This window comes from Canis aureus, chromosome 8, assembly GCF_053574225.1.
Source record: "Canis aureus isolate CA01 chromosome 8, VMU_Caureus_v.1.0, whole genome shotgun sequence".
Classification (NCBI taxonomy): domain Eukaryota; kingdom Metazoa; phylum Chordata; class Mammalia; order Carnivora; family Canidae; genus Canis; species Canis aureus.
Genome location: NC_135618.1, coordinates 40645657 through 40664893, shown reverse-complemented (window position 1 = coordinate 40664893; position 19237 = coordinate 40645657). Strand labels below are relative to the sequence as shown.

Here is a 19237-nt window from a genome sequence, read left to right as displayed (position 1 = left end):
CTGATCCCAAGCTCCTCCATCTAAGGTGTCCATTCAGCAAATGTCCCCTGCACCTGCAATGGGAAAAGCTCTGTGTTTGGACTCCATCAGGATCAGTGACTTAGTGGGAGCTGGCTTGGAGGCTCGGAGTGAGTTCCTCGGGTGATGGCCTGGGTTCTCATTCTTCTTGTGCAACAGAGACAGGCCCAGGCTCAGGTTCCCTCTGGGGTGTTTTCCTGGCTGGGAGGACTTTGCCACACCCATCAGCAGGGCTCATTTTGGGATCAGGGAAGTCCTGTCCTCTTTGATTTCAGCCTCATCCCTCTCCAGCCCTCAAGGTGGTTTTGTTCAGAGTCAAGGTCCCAGGCAGGGACATGCCCACTCTTGTCACCTCCTCCTCCCTCACACAGGGCCCCGGAGCAGCCCTTCCTGAGGTGGCCTGCTCTCAGGTTGGGGGCTTGGGCAGGAGAACCAGTTCCTGCCTCTGAAAGCACTCTAGCTGTTAGGAGGTCAGCCATCCATACCCCCAGCCAGGACCTGCAACAGCCTCCTCTCCTGGGCTCTTGGGTTCCTCCCTAGCTTTGCAGAGAGGAGGCTGCCTCACGCTGCCCAGGACCCCGGTTCTGAAGACCAGGAGACCATGGTGCCTTTGGGCAGCTGTTGCCTGTCTTCCCTGGGACTGTGTCATCAGAGCCACACAAAAACATAGTGGCTGCTGCTCCTCTGCTCTAAATCCTGGGGCCCAGAAGGATTTCGGGTGGAATGTTGGCCTAGCTGAGGCAGGCTCCCCAGCTTCATTGCAAGGGTGTTAAGCAATGAGAAAAGGCTTTTCGCCTTCCATACTTAGGTGGACCTTCCCCTCAGGGGGTCCTTGTCCTTCACAACCTCAACAGCACTGACCCTCTAGTTTTCTGTCATCTCAGAGTGCCACAGGGCACAGAGTGGGTGTGGGCTGTATGGCTAGCCCTGCAGAGAAGGAGGGCCCAGGGCAGAGTTCTAGAAAAAGGGGAGATGGGGCCCTCCGTGGAGGGGTGGTGGTAAGAGGCAGTATATGGTCAGCAAGTGATGTAAGAATCCAACTAGCTTATGATACAGCAATCACAGTACTGGGTATTCACCTGGAGAACACAGGTACACTAATCCAGGATACATGCTCCCTGATGCTTATACCAGCGTTATCTACAGTAGCCAAGATATGGAAGCAGCCCAAGTGTCCATCAATAGGTGAATACATAAAGGTAGTGTGTATGTATAGAGATATATACACAATAGAATATTTTTCAGCCATAAAAAAAGAATGCAATCTTACTATCTCCAATGACATGGATGGAGCTAGAGGGTAAAATGCTAAGCGAAATAAGTCAGCCAGAGAAAAACAAATACCATATGGTTTCACTCATATGTGGAATTTAAGAAACAAAACAAACAAGCAAAGGGAAAAAAATAAGAGAAAGACAAAGCAAGATGCAGACTCTTAATTAACTCTACAGAATAAACTGGTGATTACGGGAGGGCAAGAGAAGTTGTGTGTGAGAAACAGGTGATGGGGATGAAGGAGCGCACCTGTTGTGATGAGCACTGGGTAAGGTATGGAAGTGCAGGATCACTGTATCATGCACCCGAAATCAAGAGGACACTGTGTTAACTAAATGCAATTAAAAATACAAACTTAAAAAAAAATACAAACTTAAAACACAAAAGAGGTCTGAGGGACAACTGAGAGGAGGAGGGCCCTGGAGGAAGGTGGGAAAGATGGGCTGGTGGGGGCCCTCCTCTGAAAAGCCAGCTTTCCAGCCCCAAGGCCCCGCTGTGCTCGCCCCGAGGTCCTGGCCAGCCACACTGCTCTGACAGGAATGGGGCCGGCCACGTCTCTGCCCCCAGGAGCTGACTTCTATTTGGGGCGATGACGAGCACTGAGAGAAAATGTAACTAGCACCCGCTCCCCACACCCTGCGGATCTGGTTGGAGTTCAGAGGAGGGCTGGAAGGTCGGCCTCACGGAGGGGCAGGGTTTCAGCTGGACTGGAAGGAAGGGGACAGGCACTGGACTGCCTGTGTGGGCAGGGGCCATGTGTTGGTTTAACTTGCTCACCTCCGCGTCACCAGTGCCTAGCGCTGAGCTTGGTTCCCTTGGTTCGTTGAAAGCACTTAACGGTGTCAGATGAAGGAGCAGATGATTTGTGCAGGCAGAGGAAGAAGAGCATCTGCAGATGGTGATCACAACCAGGAGTGGGGATGGGACGCCAGGGTGGCTCAGCGGTTGTGCATCTCTCTTTGGCTCAGGGCGTGGTCCTGGAGCTCCAGGATCGAGTCCCACATCGGGCTCCCTGCATGGAGCCTGTGTCTCCCACTGCCTATGTCTGTGCCTCTCTCTCTGTGTCTCTCATGAATAAATAAAATCTTAAGAAAAAAAAAAAAGACAGGAGTGGGGAGGCTCTGAGCATTGCACTGGCTTGGGTGTGGGGCTCCTGCTGGAGGAGGGGATCAGACCACCTTGGTGGGCGAAGGGCCAAATGCTGAGCCAGGTGGCTGTTCTTGGGCCCTCAATGTATTCTAGTCCCTCCTCTACTCCCTCTCAGATATTTTGGATCCTTCCAGAGCAGGGATTGCATTCTGAGCTCAAACAGGTGCAGGCAAAGTCTGGCCTGGAGTTCTGGGCCCACAGGAAGTGGGTTGTGTTGGGAGCTCAGCCCAGAACCAGGCCAGGGGAGAACCCTGGGGTTTGGGGGCCCCTCCCCCCACACCAGCTCACTGCCAAAACTGCAGGCCCTGGTCCTCTTCCAAGTGGCCATTTGGTTGTCCCCCACACAATTTTCCATAGATGGCAATAGGCAAAAACTTGACAAAGCCATTGGCTTGAAAACTGTGTCTCTGGGTGCACCTGGTCCCACAGCTGCCTGCCCTGTGCACCTGCATCCACCAGAGGGGCTTCTGGCCACTTTGTTGGTCTCTTGGTTTTCCCCCCTCATTTCCTCCTACCCTTTTTTCCAAGTGTCAAGTGGTAGAAGGCCACTTATTTCTCTAGCTTATCCCAGGAGGTCAAGACACCAGGAAGGGTCTGGAAAGATTGGAGAAGGGTTGCGGCCCTTGCCATGGCCTGGGGAGCCCATGCTGGTCTCAGGAATGAGCCTGGGTACAGGCTAAATCATCTTTCTCCTGACTTTTCCTGCCTCAGTTTCTTTCCTGATTTGGTAGTTAGGCCAGCAGCCTCTTCACCTGGAGCCCTGTCACCTGAGGCCACCCACACGGGGAGCAGAGCAGCCAGCCTGGGGTGGGGCATGGCCAGGTCACAGGAGACGGAGGGCAGAGCAAAGCACCAGCTTTGTCACAAATTCACCACCAAGCCCCTTCCCATTTTGCACCTGTTTTTTTTCCCATAAAACGGGATAATAATACTTGCCCTATTTACAGCATTGGGTTGTTAGGTGACTAAAATTTAAACATGGCTCTCAGATGCTTAACATGTTTTTTGATATCAGATACTTTTTAAGGTTGAAAGGACTGTGGCAGTAATTATAGGCTGGCACTGCTATCCCTATTCCTTTGGCTTGACATCTGCTACTGGTTACCTCAAATATCATGAAACATGAACAATCCACGGAATCCATCCACATCTCTGCCCCTTCTCAGGGTTGTTAATATCCTTCGGCTTCTCTGTCCTCAGAGAGCTTACAAACCAGGAGGGGAGAGAGTCCTGCTCATGACAGGAGTGGGGAACCATATAAGGCAGATGTAATCAGGGGCTAAAAATAAGTAGCCTGAGTGTGCGAAGAAGGGGAGCAGGTGGGCCAGGGCCCGGGGCCGCCCGGCTGGTGGAAGCACCATCCGCTTAATGGGAGAGGGGTCGTAAAGACCTCATAGGGCCAGGCTTCAGGGCTGTTCGCATATTCTTTTCCTGGGTCACCGCCATAAACTCCCACAAACTGGGTGACTTCAAACAACAGAAATTTAACCTCTCATCATTCTGGAGGCTGGAAGTCAGAAATCAGGGCTGGCAGGGCCCTGCTACCTCTGAAGTCTCCATAGGAGAATCCTTCCTGCCACTTCCAGCTTCTGGCAAATTCCGGCAGTCCTTGGGATTCCTTGGCTTGTAGACACATCTCTTCAGTCTCTGCCTCTGTCCTCACATGGCCTCTTATCTGTGTGTCTCTGTGTGTTCTCTTCTTGTAAGGGCACCAGTCATCAGACTTCGGGCCCACCCTAATGCAGTTAGCCTCAACTTAGTTACATCTCCACAGACCCTATTTCCAAATAACGTCATGTTCCAAGGTTCTGGGTGGATGTGAATTGGGGCAGGGGGCACTTTTCAACCTCTCTGGCTCCTTAGCCTTAGAGCTGACAGTTGAATAGTTGCTCGCTCTGAATGTACAGTTCCTGTCTGTCTGTTAGGTGCTAGTCCTCTGCTGGGCACAGATGGCACCTGTTTCCATGGTCCTCTCTCTGGCTCCACAGCCCACGTGATTGCCCACAGCAGCTAATTTGGAGCTCTGCTGACACACCCAGCCCAAGTGTGTGGAATGAATGGACGGACAGCTGGCGGGGTGGCACACCATTCCAGAAGGCTGCTTAGCCTAGCCGTGGTGCTGGGGAGGATGGTGGGGGGACTTTTCCAGCTCCCTGTTTGGTGTGCTCAGGTATGGAGTAAGTTGGAGTAGGTCTGTCCGGGGGCAGGGAGCTGTGGTTCTCAGCTGGTTACATGGAGAGAGCCGCAGGCCAAGAAGCCAGCAACTTAGGCCTGGCAGCATGAAGCCCGCTCTCCTGTGTGAGTGCCTGTGCCCAGCCCCTCAGAGTCTCTTGCCCCAGGTACAGCAGGAGAGCGAGTAGGACGCGGAGGATCCACCTCATCCTCTGCAGGAGCCCTTTGGAAAGAGAACTTCCAGGTGTTTCCCTCTGCCTATGTCAGTGAGAGACTTGTGTCCTGGTGTGTCTGCCTTTCTGCACCCTCCTTGCCAGCGGCAGGAGCGCCCAGCTAAAAGGGCCAGTATTTGGGTCTCCTCATAGCCGACTCAGGGGTCCCTAGCCCAGAGACAGCTCTGGAAGCTGGTGGCTGTGGCACTGTTTCCCTTTCTGTGGTTTGTCTTCTGGAGGAGGGCAGAGATAGGGACAGGTCTCCAGGGTCGACTAGCCTTTCTAGAAAAGCTTACCAGCCAATGCAGTCTGGGCTCCTAGCCTGGCATTCCTCTCTCCTCTGTCTGGCTTGTCCCATCCTCCTGACCATGGCCTCTGTTCCCCATGCACACTTGCTTTAGCTCCTGCAGCCACTGACCCCAAATGTCCTACCCCTCAAGGAGCCCCTGAGACTGCTGCCATAGGGCCAGTTCTCTCTTCCTGCCTGCCCACCTCCCCCTTCAATTAGATGCTGTGTGTTTAAGGGGAGGGTCTTAAATTCAGGAATCCAGTTCATGTTACCACAACAACATTGTAAGCTGATAAGACAAATACTCCTATGATCCTTTGATCACAAAAAAATAGGCCTGGTTAGGTTAAATGACTTGACCCATGGGTACTTCTCTGGTTTTGAATCCCAGTCTCAGAACTCTTCTCTTCTGGAACTCTCTGCCTCTGCATTGAGGGAAGGCCTTACATTTTGCCACTATCATCCATCCACCCACCCACCCATTCACCATCCATCCACCCACCCAGTGGTTGTCTAAGGTGCTGGGAACCAAAATCTCTGACGAGGAAACCGAATAGGTAAGTTATTTAGTTTACTGATTGATTTTAGGTGCAGTGGAGAAGAAATTAGGTTGGGGAGGAGGAAGGCTAGTCAAGAGACAGTGTCACCAGGGTGGCAGGAGAAGGCCTTGTGGAGAAGGTGACAAGGAGCCAAGTCTTAGGAGAGTGCAGGGCCATGCACCTGTGTAGGGAAAACCTTCCCAGCAGAAAGCAGAGTGAGTGCACGGTGGGCAGGAGGCCAGGTGCCATTGCTCAGGAAAGAGCAAGCCTGTGTGGAGGAGGGAGCCACGGAGTGTGTGCAGAGGGGGAGAACGTGCGGAAAACAGAGGGTGCGGAGCTCAGGGAGGGGCTGTTTCACAACCCAGGTAAGAGATGACAGGTGGGGGTGGGAGAAATTGTTAGAATGAGGATAGATTTTGAAGGTAGACAACAGATTTAGCTAAGATTTTGGAGAAAGAAAGGAACCAAAAAGACTTTATCTTATTTTTATTTTATTTTATTATTTTTTTAATTTACTTATGATAGTCACAGAGAGAGAGAGAGAGAGAGAGAGGCAGAGACACAGGCAGAGGGAGAAGCAGGCTCCATGCACCGGGAGCCTGACGTGGGATTCGATCCCGGGTCTCCAGGATCGCGCCCTGGGCCAAAGGCAGGCGCCAAACCGCTGCGCCACCCAGGGATCCCAAGACTTTATCTTAAAAAAAAAAAAAATAACTTGGGGCACCTGAGTGGCTCAGTAGGTTGAACATCTGCCTTTGGCTTGGGTCCTGGTCTCAGGGTTGTGGGATGGAGCCCTGTATAGGGTCCCTGCTCAGCGAGGAGTCTGCTTGTCCCTCCCCTTCTCTCCCTCACCCCCCCCTCGTTCTCTCTCTCTCTCTCATTCTGCTCTTTCTCAAATAAATAAAATCTTAAAAAATAGCTTTATTGAGATACATTTCAAATATATATAATATGTCTATTAAAGTGTTCACTTCTGTAGTTTTTGGTGTATTCACAGATACATGCAACCATCAGCAAGTCAATTTTCTTTTAATATTTTATTTATTTATTCATGAGAGACTCAGAGAGAGAGAGAGAGAGAGGCAGAGACATAGGCAGAGGGAGAAGCAGGCTTCATGAGGGATGTGGACTTGATCCCAGGACTCCAGGATTACGTTAGGCAGGCACTAAACCACTGAGCCACCCAGGGATTCCCTAGCAAGTCAATTTTAGAATATCTTTTTATCACCCCCAAAAAGAAGCTGTGTCCTTGCCACTCCTCATTCCCTACAAGCTGCCTCCTTGGTCACTGGCCACTACTCATCTGCTTTCTATCTCCCTGCATTTTCCTGTTCTGGATTCTTGTATAAATGGAATCACATGGTGTGTGGCCTCTTGTGTCTGGCTTCTCTCACTGAGCATCATGTCCTCAACGGTTCACCCACCTCGTAGCAGGTGTCTGGACCTCATTGAATAATAAGGAATGAATATTCATTGGGTAATATTCCACTGTGTGGATCTGTTTTGTTTATCTGTTCATCAGTTGATGGACATTTAGGTTGTTTCCACCTTTTGGCTCTTGTGAGTAATGCTTCTGTGAACATAGATGTACATAATCTTTTTTAAATTTTATTTTATTTGAGAGATATGGAGAGAGGGAGCATGAGCAGAGAGAAGGAGAAGCATGCTCCCTCTGGGCAGGGAGCCTGATGTGGGGCTCAATCCCAGGACCCCGAGATCATGACCTGAGCCAAAGGGAGACACCCAACTGAGCCACCCAGGTGCCCCTGCCTTTTTTTTTTTTTTTTTTTTTTTTAGTTAAAGGCTTATTTGTGAGAGAGAGAGAAAGGAGACGCAAGAGTGAGAGGGGCAGAGAGAAGGGGAGAGAGAATCTCAAACAAACTTCTTGTTAAGCATGGAGCCCGATGCAGGGCTCAATCCCATGACCTGAGGCTAAATGAAGAGTCAGACGCTTAACTGACTGAGCCACCCAGGAACTCCCGAGGTACACATTCTTGTGTGATGTGTTTGGGGAGATTTTGTCTTGAAACAGCCATACTTTATATGTTTCCTTTTTATTTTATTTTATTTTATTTTAATTTTTTATTTATTTATGATAGTCACAGAGAGAGAGAGAGAGGCAGAGACACAGGCAGAGGGAGAAGCAGGCTCCATGTACCGGGAGCCCGACGTGGAATTCGATTCCGGGCCTCCAGGATCGCGCCCTGGGCCAAAGGCAGGCGCCAAACCGCTGTGCCACCCAGGGATCCCTCTGTTTCTTTTTTTTTTTTTAATTTTTATTTATTTATGATAGTTACAGAGAGAGAGAGAGGGAGGCAGAGACACAGGCAGAGGGAGAAGCAGGCTCCATGCACCGGGAGCCCGATGTGGGATTCGATCCCGGGTCTCCGGGATCACGCCCTGGGCCAAAGGCAGGCGCCAAACCGCTGCGCCACCCAGGGATCCCCCTCTGTTTCCTTTTTAAAAAGTTGTTTTTAAGTAATCTCTATGCCCATAATGGGGCTCAAACTCCTGAGCTTGAGACCAAGAGTCACATGCTCCACTGACTGAGCCAGCCAGGCACCCCTAAAAATACATTACACTTTTCTGGTATTACTTGGCTTTCAAGAACTCTATCACATGTCATTGGAGCCTCCCAGTATCTGACACATAGTAGGTGCTCCATTGATAGCTGTGGAAGGAAGGCCCCACAAATCTGGACATGGGCAGGCTGGTATTTTTCATTTCCACTTTATTATTAATGAAACAGGTACAGAAAAGTTGAAATACTTGTTCAAGTTTCCACTGCTGAACAGGAGAACATATTTGGCCTCTAACTCTGTGCTTCCCTTTCTTCTCCTCTCTGAGAGAGCTGCTGCTGGAACTGGGCAGCTCTACTTGACCACCAGGCTTCCATCCCACCACCAGCCGCATCTACTTCTTTGCGCTCTTCTCCTGGGAATATCCCCTGGCAGGGTAGTAGGGCCAGCTAGACTTCAGACCCACAGTGTCCACAGAGCTGACAGGCGTCAGCCCTGCCCCCTCCTCTCCTCCCTCGGAGTGTGATTCAGTGGATTTGAGGAATGGCCCAGGAATGGATCTTTTCTTTTTTTTTTTTTCTTTTTTTTTTTTTAATTTTTATTTATTTATGATAGTCACACACACAGAGAGAGAGAGAGAGAGAGAGAGAGAGAGGCAGAGACATAGGCAGAGGGAGAAGCGGGCTCCATGCACCGGGAGCCCGATGTGGGATTCGATCCCGGGTCTCCAGGATCGCGCCCTGGGCCAAAGGCAGGCGCCAAACCGCTGCGCCACCCAGGGATCCCGGAATGGATCTTTTAACTAAGCTCCTCCATGATCCTTTTGCAATTGGCCTAGGGCCACATCTTGAGAAGGGCTGACCCAGGGGAGGAGGCTCATTACTCTGGTGCTCTCAGGGTATCCAACAGATGTTTGTTGTGCTGGGGTACCTGCCAGGCCTTGTGCAATCCCAGGGGGGACACACTGATGGCCTTGGCCTCAGAGGGCTTATCGTCCATGGGGATACAAGTTACAAAGGCTGCCACATGGGGTGACGAGTGCTGTAGGAGCACAGAGCAGAAGCATCTCAGTACTAAGGGGCCCAGGGAGGCCTCCCAGGGGATGGGCTTCAAAGCTTGGGTCTGAAGTGTGAGCTGGAATTAGCCAGGTCCAGGCTGCAGGAAGTGGACAACAGTGAGGCTGGCACTTGAGGAGACTGGTTGGAAATATCTGGGGACTGAAAGCGGTTTCTCAGAGAATTCTGCAGGCGCTCATTGTGTGCATTTGGGTGGTCAGGGCTTTCTCAGGCCCTGGGAGGGACATGAAGAGGCTTTGGGTCTTCCTCTTGCCCCAGAGTCAGTGACAATCTAGGAGGGAAGATGGGACACTTGCCCGCCCCCTGTAGGTCACAGCCACATGGGAGAGGGGTTGTGTCACTTGGCTTAGTGTGGATGGTCATGGACACTGGGTCAGTTGAGGTCATCCAGGGGATCCCGGTGGCCTGGAGGGGTGAGAAGCAGAGAACATGGAGGCAGCAAGATGTAAGCTGGCAGGAAGGAGCAGGTGCGGCCGGACCTGGGGTGAGGTGGGAGGACATTCCAGGCAGGTGGCAGTGTGGCCTTTGGGACCTCATATGGGTTGGATTGTGTCTTCCAGAAAGGTAGGTTGAAGTCCTAACTTCTAGTACCTCCAAATGTGCCCTTATTTGGAAATAGGTTCCTTGCAGATGTAGTTAGTTAATCTGACTGGTGCCCTTAGATGTGAAGGAGAAGAGACGCAGAGAAGTGACACAGGGAGAAGACCATGTGCCATGGAAGTAGAGATTGGAGACATTCGTGGACAAGCCAGGGACTGCCGGGAGCCACCAGAAGCTGGAAGAGGCAGGAAGGAGATTCCCCTAGCATCTTTGGTGGGAGCACGGCCCTGCTGACATACTGATTTTGGACTTCTGGTCTCCAGAACTGTGGGACTGTACGTTTCTCTCCCCCTCCCTCTCTCCCTCCCTCCCTCCCTCCTTCCTTCCCTCCCTCCCCTGAAACATTTCTTTTTTTTTTTTGGATGAAACATTTCTACTACTTTAAGCTGCCTTGGTTGTACTTTGTTGGAGCAGCCACAGGAAACAAATACAGGAGCAAGCCCAGGCTTTTGGTGCAGGGATTTGGGGCCCTGGTCCTGGCAGGCAGGCCACTGGCTGGAGCTCCTCAGATGTGGCCTGGTAGAGGCTGCGTGGGGCCCTTGGTGTTGATCAGGAAGGGTCATCCCAGGGACAGTGAGTGCGGAATGTTCACTTGCTCTTGCCCCGCCCTCTGGCCTGCCCTTGGCTTTGACCTTCCTCTTCCCAGGGGAGCCCCGTGGGAACTAGAATTCCTCTTGCCCTGACCTGCATGGTCACCAGGCTGCTGAAGGAAAAGAAAGCTCTGGTTGACAAGACCCTTGTTTGGTTTCAGTGTTTGAAGAGACAAGGCGAGAGCTCAGGCCCTTGACAGTAACTCCACCAAATTTAATTGCCTGAAATGATTTCTCCCTGGGGGGTGGGGATGTCCAGAGTGGGAGCTCTGAGGGAGGGACAGAGCCACCTCTCACCGGGAAAGCGTGGCCCACGTGTCTGAGGTTCAGTGGGCTAGGCCACTTGAGGATACAAACCGGGAAGCCTGCTCCCACGGGAGACATGGGATTTCTAGAACTTTCTACCATAGAGCTACCCAGATATTCTTTGCCTGTGGCGTTCCAAGCTCTGAAATGCTAACAGGGTAATGGATGGATTCGCTTGAGAGGTTTTGGGAGTTTGTACCTTCTACGGAGCAGGGAGCAAGCAGAGGTCTTTTTCCTTTTCCCTTGTGACCCAGACTCTGAAAGGCTCTCCTGGTTGATCTCGTTTGGCCTCTGCAGTCCTGAAGTCAGAAGCTGAGAGCTGGGCAGTCCCGGTGGCGCAGCGGTTTAGCGCCGCCTGCAGCCCAGGGCATGATCCTGGAGTCCCGGGATCGAGTCCCACATCAGGCTCTCTGCATGGAGCCTGCTTCTCCCTCTGCCTGTGTCTCTGCTTCTCTCTCTCTGCATCTCTATGAATAAATAAAATCTTTAAAAAAAAAAAAAAAAAGAAGCTGAGAGCTGATCTCATGTAGCTTTCGTGGAACCAGCTGACCTTTGTCCCCTGGTGCCGGGGACAGGGAGCCCTCCCTCATTCTCCTCCAGACCACCAGAGCACCCGGAGTAAGGGGGAATGTAGGGCTGGACTGAGTGCAGATGGCCTCCTGGAGCTGAACCTTACTCCAGTCCTTCCCAAAACCATCGACAGCTGTGCTTGGGGACCCAGCCTGATGTCAGACAGAGCCCTCAGCTGGCACTCCTACCCTTTATATAGGAATAACCAGGGGAATGGGTGGGCGGTCCCAGTAGTGCTGGATCCAGGACCAGGGCGAGGGGTCCAGGGCCTTATATTTGGGTCCAGCTTTGCCGCCAGCTCAGGAGGCAGCTTCTGACAGACTCTTTGCCCCCACTGGGCCTTGGTCACCTCTGCTGTGGAATGAGTGAGTTGGGCCTGTTAACTTCTAAGTTTCCTTCCAGTGCTACGTATCTCTCATGCAAAAATAACCAAAACAAGGTGAAGTCTGGGGCTGTGAGTGTAAGGACCCAGGAGTGGAGCCTATCTGTTGCAAACCTGGTGAAGCCCTTTGGGAGAGAAGGTCGAAAGATCTGCATCTTGACATCTGGGTAGCAGTTTTGCTGGAAGGGTCTTTGGGCTGGAGCTTACAGGGCCACACGTGGGTCACAATATCCATGCTGTTGCTGCCCTAGCCTCTGCCCTTGGTTCGTCTTTCCTCCGCAACCTCCTCTGAGTCGACGTGGGGACAAGCAGCTTCTCTGGTCTCGCTGGCGGCTGGAGGGGAGATCGGCTAAGGACACCTCACTAACAAGCAGGTGTGGGGCGGGCCTGGCACTGCTAACGGGGGCAGAGGAGCCACTTCTGGTCGCACAGACCCATGTGTGAAGCCCTTCAAAGCTGCCAAAACATTAGCTCTGATTTCAGCCTAGCGGGATAAGCAAAGTGCCCCTCGAGCAGGAGCTAGGGCCACTCTTCGCTCCATGGCGGTGGCACAGTCAAAACTACTTTCTCAAGGCCTGAGTCCTTTCTGAAGGGCTCATTGCTTTGCTTCCTGTGCTCACTTATTCCAAGGACAATGAGGACACGCTGGCACTGGGGTGGCCTCTCCAGCTGTGTTGCCACTTCTGAGAGCCGAGAAGAGCCCTTAGTCACTCTTCCTCCAAGCAGAGCCTCTTACCCCTTCTCAGATACATGCAGCCCGCAAGTGGGTCTGCTTAGGCATCCTCCTGATTGCGCATTTGTGCTGGGCGCGACATGCAGGGTCACCTCTCTTCAGTGGTGGATGGAAGGAGTCTGGGAGGTTGGAGGGGGAGAGGAAGCTGTGTATCACCTCAGAAGTTTCTGGGTGAGTCAGGGCTGAGTGGAAATGGTCAGTTACCACAAGAGTCAATGTGGAGCTCAGCAGGACAAGATCTCGGCCCCAGGGGTGTTGACAGCTGAGGCCCATTCCTGTCCCAGGCCAGCTGGAACCTCTGAAAAGTCAGACTACCCCCAGCATGCACAACTCCTTGTTCGAGCTGCTTCTGGCTGGAAGAAGGGGAGAAGGAGTCCCCAGGCAGAAAGACCATTCTGGCCCACTGACCGACCCCCCAGAAACAGAAGGTTGGAGGGAGAGGAGTGAAGGTGAGCCATCATGGCTCCTGTCCAAAGCTCGTTCTCTTTTGGCTCACTCAGTGAATTTGGGATTTGGCCTGGCATCTTTGCTCTTCTAGGAAATTAGTATTATTATACCTGACATTGCAGAATGCTTTTAAATATCAACTGATGCTTAAAATACTTTGAAGGGGATAGCACAGGAGGTATTATTATCTGCATTTTATGGGTGAATGGATTTGGTGCAGGAAGAGTGAGGAGCAAGGTTACATTGCTGGTTCATGAGACTGAGGAGTTCTCCTGACCCCATCCAGAGTGCAGTCTGGGTCTAGGTCTTGGGGCAGAAGGAAACCTTGAAATGTGGTCTTGGCCCAAGCTGGGGAAGGTGTCAGATCTGTTTCCCATGTTTGAGAATGCTTCCCTTTGCCCTGCTTCCCTGCCTTGGGGATGAGGTGGGTCTGGTGAGTCATTATTCCCCCCACATCTGAGCCCAGGTGGCTCTGACCTGAACTCAAGGCAGCCATCTGCCTGAGAGCTCAGGGAACCACACTCCTTTGGCTCCCAGTGGGTCTCTCTTGCCTGGTACCAAGAGTCAACCGTCAGCCCTCCCAGGAGTCATCCTCCAGATTCCAGGGAGATTCCATGTCTTGGGGTGGGGAGATGGAAGGTAAGGACTCGAACTACCTGTCTCAGGATCTAGCGTGTTCCTCTCTCTCCTGCCTCCCCTCACCCCCCTTGCCCCGTTGCCCCCGGCTCAGTCCCTCTGAATGGAGGGAGTATTGTCCCATGACTCCTATAATGACTTCTGTTCACCTCAGGCAGGGCTGATCTCTGGGAAAACTGGTTTTCCATGGCCTATACCTTTAACAGTTGAGTCTCACTGAGGGGTCAGGACTTCAGGTTTTACTTCTTCCAGAGGCATTTGCCTTTTGAAAGTGAGTGCACATCCACATTCGTGAATCCTCTGGGCACCAGCAACAAGATTGTGTATACATGATGGTTGTGGGATTGTGGGTGATTTCTCTCTTGCCCTCAAAGCAAGAATTCCCAGGAAAAGGAGGGTGGAGTTCTTCTGCCAATTCTCTGGACTTCATGGGTTAAAAACAATGGTCTTGAAGTTTTAATCCTTTTTGAAGGGAGGAGGAAGAGGGTAGACTGAGAAGCTGCTGTCCTGAGGCCCGCTAACCCCCTCTCCTTTCTGGGGTTGGTAGCTTGGTGCCAGGAAAGCCCATGAGACTCAGTTGGTGGAGGGCTGGCTTCTAGAACCAGCCCTGCGGCCTCAGGGCAGCCACTCCTCAGCGTTTCAGGCTCCTGATCAGTGAATCAAACCACTTGGTCCCTGTGAGAGGGTCCCTTTTGACTCCTAATCCTCATGTTCTCCCTGAATTGTGCCCTTGGCATTGTGTCCTATCCCCTGGGTGAGTCACTTTGGGGCTAGAGTCCATCTGGGGACTAGCTGTCCTGGTGGGATTAACCTTGACTTTAGGAACTTGGCCAGGAGGCCAAAGAACCTTCCAAGGATGGGTGCCTCGCTCGCTGTACCCTGGTTCCCTTGTCTGGGTGGGAAAAGAGATAAAGGCCAACAGAATGGCCAGAGAGGGTCTTGGGCTTCTGGGAGGATGTGGATACTTCCCTTCTAGGGTCCTCAGCATTGGCATCTACAAAACTGTCTGGAGGCTCATCCAAGAAGTGAAAGAACAAGGGACCCTGAGTGGTGAACATTGACTCTGTAAATAAAGTCAAGAAAAAAATGTGACACCAAAAGAGGCTGCTGACCGTTGGCCCAGTCCAGGAGTGTTCAGAGACAAGATCTAGGACACGGAAAGGGTCAGTCTGCCGCTCTGACTCTGTAAACCCTGTTTCTGGAGGGCTTTCAGCTGCACTTGAGGCACGGTCAATGTGCTGTCTGAGTGTTTGGGTGAAGGACAGCCTGGTGAAAGACTGGTGAAAGACCTGGTGAAGTCCCCTCTGGATGCAAGACTGGCATTCCTGACTCCTGGGTACATATGGGTCCTGGCCTAGAACTGGAAAGTGACTGTCCTCCTGGGGCTTTATTACTGATGAGTCATCTGTGTAACTGTGTGTGAGTGACAGTCAAAGGTATTTTACCTGTGTGACTTGGACTCAGGAGCTTCAGTCGGATGAGAAGACCCATGGAGGATAACCTTGGCAGATCCTTAGAGATGTGTGCTAAGGAGTCTTGGACAGGTGGGATTGAGTTTAGAAGTTAACTTCTAATTCCGTGGAGACACTGGATGTATTCAGCGCCTAGAGGTGGGCTCAAACCAGGTCAGCCAAGCAAGGTCTCAGGTTCTGACCTCTCTTGTCCTGATCTCCAGCTTCAACACAGACTCTCTGATGCCTGGCACAGAGGCTGTCTCGGAGCAGTGCTTCCCAAACATTGGTGCTCGTGAGAACCGCCTTCTGAAACACGCAGCTTCACGCTGACCCAGCCTTGGAGATTGGGCGTCTGTGCTTAGAAAGCCCTGCAGCTCTCGGATACCACCCGCACGTGGCCTGAGAGCTCTGCTTTGTTTCTTGGCCCAAGTTCTAGCCTATCCCTGGAATGCTTGTTGGGCAAACAACTTGACTTTCCTGTGTCCGCTTCCTCAGAGGTTAATAGTCCTTGCTTCTCATGCCTCAGAGGGCTGCCAGGATGAGAGAAGAACATAAAACTGCTCTGGGACGTGTGAAGTTCTGCGTGAAGGCAAGACATCACCCAGCTCAGTGCTTGGCTGTAGCTCAGCAGATGCTGTAGTGGGGGCTCCTTAGGCTTCTGGGGAAATGATCAAGAGGAAGCTACTGGAATTTTTAGGGACAAGGCAAGAGAGGCAGGAGCAGTGGCTGTTACATACCCCTATCCTTAGGCCCCCATCCTGTCCCTGAGAGGGACAAACAGACCCAAGGAAAGCTGCTGGCAGGAGGTAAAGAGGTGGCTGAACCCCAGCTTCTTCATCTTCCCACACCCCTTAGGCACGTGTTGGAGCCCTGGCCTTCACAGGACTTGGTTTGCAAACCACGTGGGAGTAGAACAAACTCTGGACTGAAAGTCATGAACCTGGGCTCTGTCCCAACCCTACCCTGACCTTGGGAAAGTCTCTAAGGCTCCCTGGCCAGAGCTTCCCCTTCTGCAGTTGGACTCGGCAAGGCCCCTGGTGACTCCACAGTTCTGAGTCCATGTGAAAGTGGAACAGGTTAGGAGCTGGGGAAAATCAGGTGTCTTGTTGGCAGTAGAGAGAGGAACTGAGCCTGGACCCCCCGTTGGGGCTGCAGATGGGGCAAGCTACCAAAAGGCTGACTCCAAAGACAGCAGAGGGGGTGTCAGGAGAGAAAGCAGAACTGGTTTATGCCATTCTCTGCCCAGCACTCAGGCCTTCCCGTAATCTCGGGTTGAGCTGGGGGCTTGCTATTCATGTACTCTGATGTAAGCACCCAGGCCCGTCCAGGGCCAGGATGGCTGCCTTGGCAGCAGCACATACAGTACAGTACGGTGTGTCCTGTGGTAGACCAACACTCATCTTACCAGGCTCTCAACCCATTCAGGTGTCCTGGGTACCCTATACCTTCTCTCACCTCCTCCAGGGGCCGTTAGGGGGCTTCAGCTAGATGCTGGGGAGATCAAGGAGAGAGGGAATTGGATTTGATTTCATGGAATTGAACTGAATTTAATCAGAGGCTCTTGAAGCTTCTGACTGCCTCCCAGAGGAGATATCAGGCCCAGTGGCACAGCTGCTTCCTGGGGATTGGGCTCTGGGGACCCAATGCCACAGCTTGTTTCATTGAGAGATTTTTCCATCAGAGTTATTTATAGCCTGGGAAGGAAGGTCACAGGGCATGAAGGCATCACCCTTGGTCTTTTTTTTTTGCTCCAAATTGCTTAGCAGGTCAGTGACAGCTTGACACTAAATCCTAAAAATCAAGGAAGGCTATGGATGTAAATGTGTATACACACAGGCACATACTTGAATTCCTGTCCGCAGCCCAGGAGTGGAAATACACAACAATGGGAAGTTCATGATAAGCCCCCAAAGTCTGGGGTGCTCATCTCCCTCGGGATTATGTAGCCCTTTCACCCTTGCCAGGAACAGAAGGTGTTTTGAGAATATTGGAAACACCACAGGTGGTCAGACCCAGAGTATGTTCCACCTACCATCCCACCATCATCCCCACCATTACCACTGTCATCATCACCACCATCCCCACCATCATCATTACCATCACCACCATCACCACCATTCCTACAATCAACATCATCAATAGTAGAGGGCAGTAGGGGCCTATGGAAAAGGCTAGATTCATCAGAGAAGCCTGGACCATTGCTATTCCAAGAGTACGTGCCAAGCCTTGGGTGACTCATCCAAGGAGCCTCCAGTGGGCACACGAGTCGGGAGGAGCCAGGAGCAGAAGCTTTGGGCTCAGGATTGGGCTCAGCCCTTGGGCTCATGGCCTTAGGGCTCAGGATTATTTGGTTTACCAGTGGTTTGCAGCTTTGGCTGCATGTTAGAATTATCGTTTTTTTTTTTTTTGTTGTTGTTCCAGTCCTGATGCTAGGGATACATCCTAGTTCAATCAGAACCTCTGAGGAGAGGGGAGGAGTGGCACCAAGAACTGGATGATTCCAGTGTGTAGCTGGTGCCCAGAACCACTGGGTCAGAGGCATTTTTATCAAGGGGTGTAGACCAGTGCTTCTCAAACTAATGTGGAAACAAAGCATTGGGGCATCTTGTAAAAATGCAGATTCTGATTCAGTGGGTGTGGGCTGCGCCCTGTGAGTCTGCATCTGTACCAGGCACCCCGGGGATGCTGGTTCTGCAGGTGCCCAGACCACGCTCTGAGTAGCATCTCCTTTGCTACTCTGTAGTCAAATGGGTTCAGCCAGTTGCCAGCTGTGTGTTGGGCAAGGCATTCAGTGTCTCAGATTTCAGTCCTCTTGGCTATAAAACAGGGATAAGAGGAAGGCTTGTCTTCCAGAAGCAAGTGAGATTAAGTAAATTGAGTAAGATCAATTAATGTTTTATTTATATAAAATGCTTAAGCATTTTCTGCACACTGAATAAATTGTACGAATATATCTCATATGACATACATTACATGTATCTTGCTGCTCAGGATCATCAGTCTCTGGGTTAAACCAAGTTCCTGCCATAGATTTTTCTCCAGGGAGTCAGGGGGTGGGGGGATGGAGATGCAGGCAGAAGAATTAGGAGGTAGGGAAAGAAAATTTTAATGGATAACCTCCACCTCTGCCACAGAGGAACCAGAAATTCTTATTGTACCCAGATGTCACCACAGACCTCTCCCTAGCACTTTCTGTGGGCCAGGCAAAGTCCCAAGCCTGGGGAACATGGGGAAGATTATTAAAGCCTTGGCTCCTGCAGTCCAAACGTGGAGAGAAGGTGTGTGCAGGGAAGGGTGAGGGCTGGGGTTCCCCTGTGCACCCCTAAACACATGTTGGCACAGGAGGCCTGGACGAGGAATAGGCAGTTGTGGGTTCCAGTCACCCATTAGGCACCTGCCGTCTTAAGCAAGTCAAAGACTTTCTCTAGACCTTCTGAAAATGTGTCTGATGGTAATCAAGGAGGTCAGCCAAGGTCATGAATGTGAAAGTGTCCAATCAGTGTAAGCAACTCCTTTATAATTAAGAGACACCCAAATTTCCTCTTTCTGAATTTGATAGCAGATTGCTGCTGTGGGGGTTAATGTGAAAATATTTGTTCTTGGCCCCTGGAGGCTGTCCCAGCTTTCAGGGAACAAGGCGAGTGGGTACCCCAAGAAGTGGCTCTTCTTGGTGGGAGGCAAAGGTGGGAGTATCAGGCTGTCCCAGCAGAGATGGGATGCTGCTTCCTCAGAAAGCATCTTTGTGAGTCAAGGGAGTCCTCGGGGCTGTCTCAGCTACCCCAAGGCAGAAGGCCAGTCATCCCTCATAACCCCCTGACCCCCATGTCTGCAGAGGTCCTCCTCCTGGAACCTCCCTCTCCTTTATTTTATTTTTTTTTAAGATTTTATTTATTTATTCACGAGAGACACGGAGAGAGAGGCAGAGACACAGGCAGAGGGAGAAGCAGGCTCCATGCAGGGAGCCCGATATGGGACTCGAACCCGGGACTCCAGGATCATGCCCTGGGTCAAAGGCAGACGTTCAACCACTGAGCCACCCAGGTGTCCTGAACCTCCCCCTTAAACAGGTCCCAGCCTCAGTGGGAGGAGACAGAAAGGATAGACCCAACCTTCTCTCCTGACCCCATTTTGCACATAAATCACACTTCTCTCCTGACAGAGGTCTCTGGCACAGATTAGGCCCCCCACCTCACGCTCTCCTGCTCTCCTCTTTCTGTGCCATGGGTGAAGCCATGGGCCCTTAGAAAGGGATCCCCTCAGGAAGGGGTTG

General features: G+C 51.7%; 1 protein-coding gene across 3 annotated transcripts in view; it reads left to right on the top strand.

Moving 5' to 3' along the window:
• Positions 1 to 19237, top strand: part of SRL (sarcalumenin) — a 50096-nt gene that overhangs the window by 16419 nt on the left and 14440 nt on the right. The window lies entirely within an intron of this gene.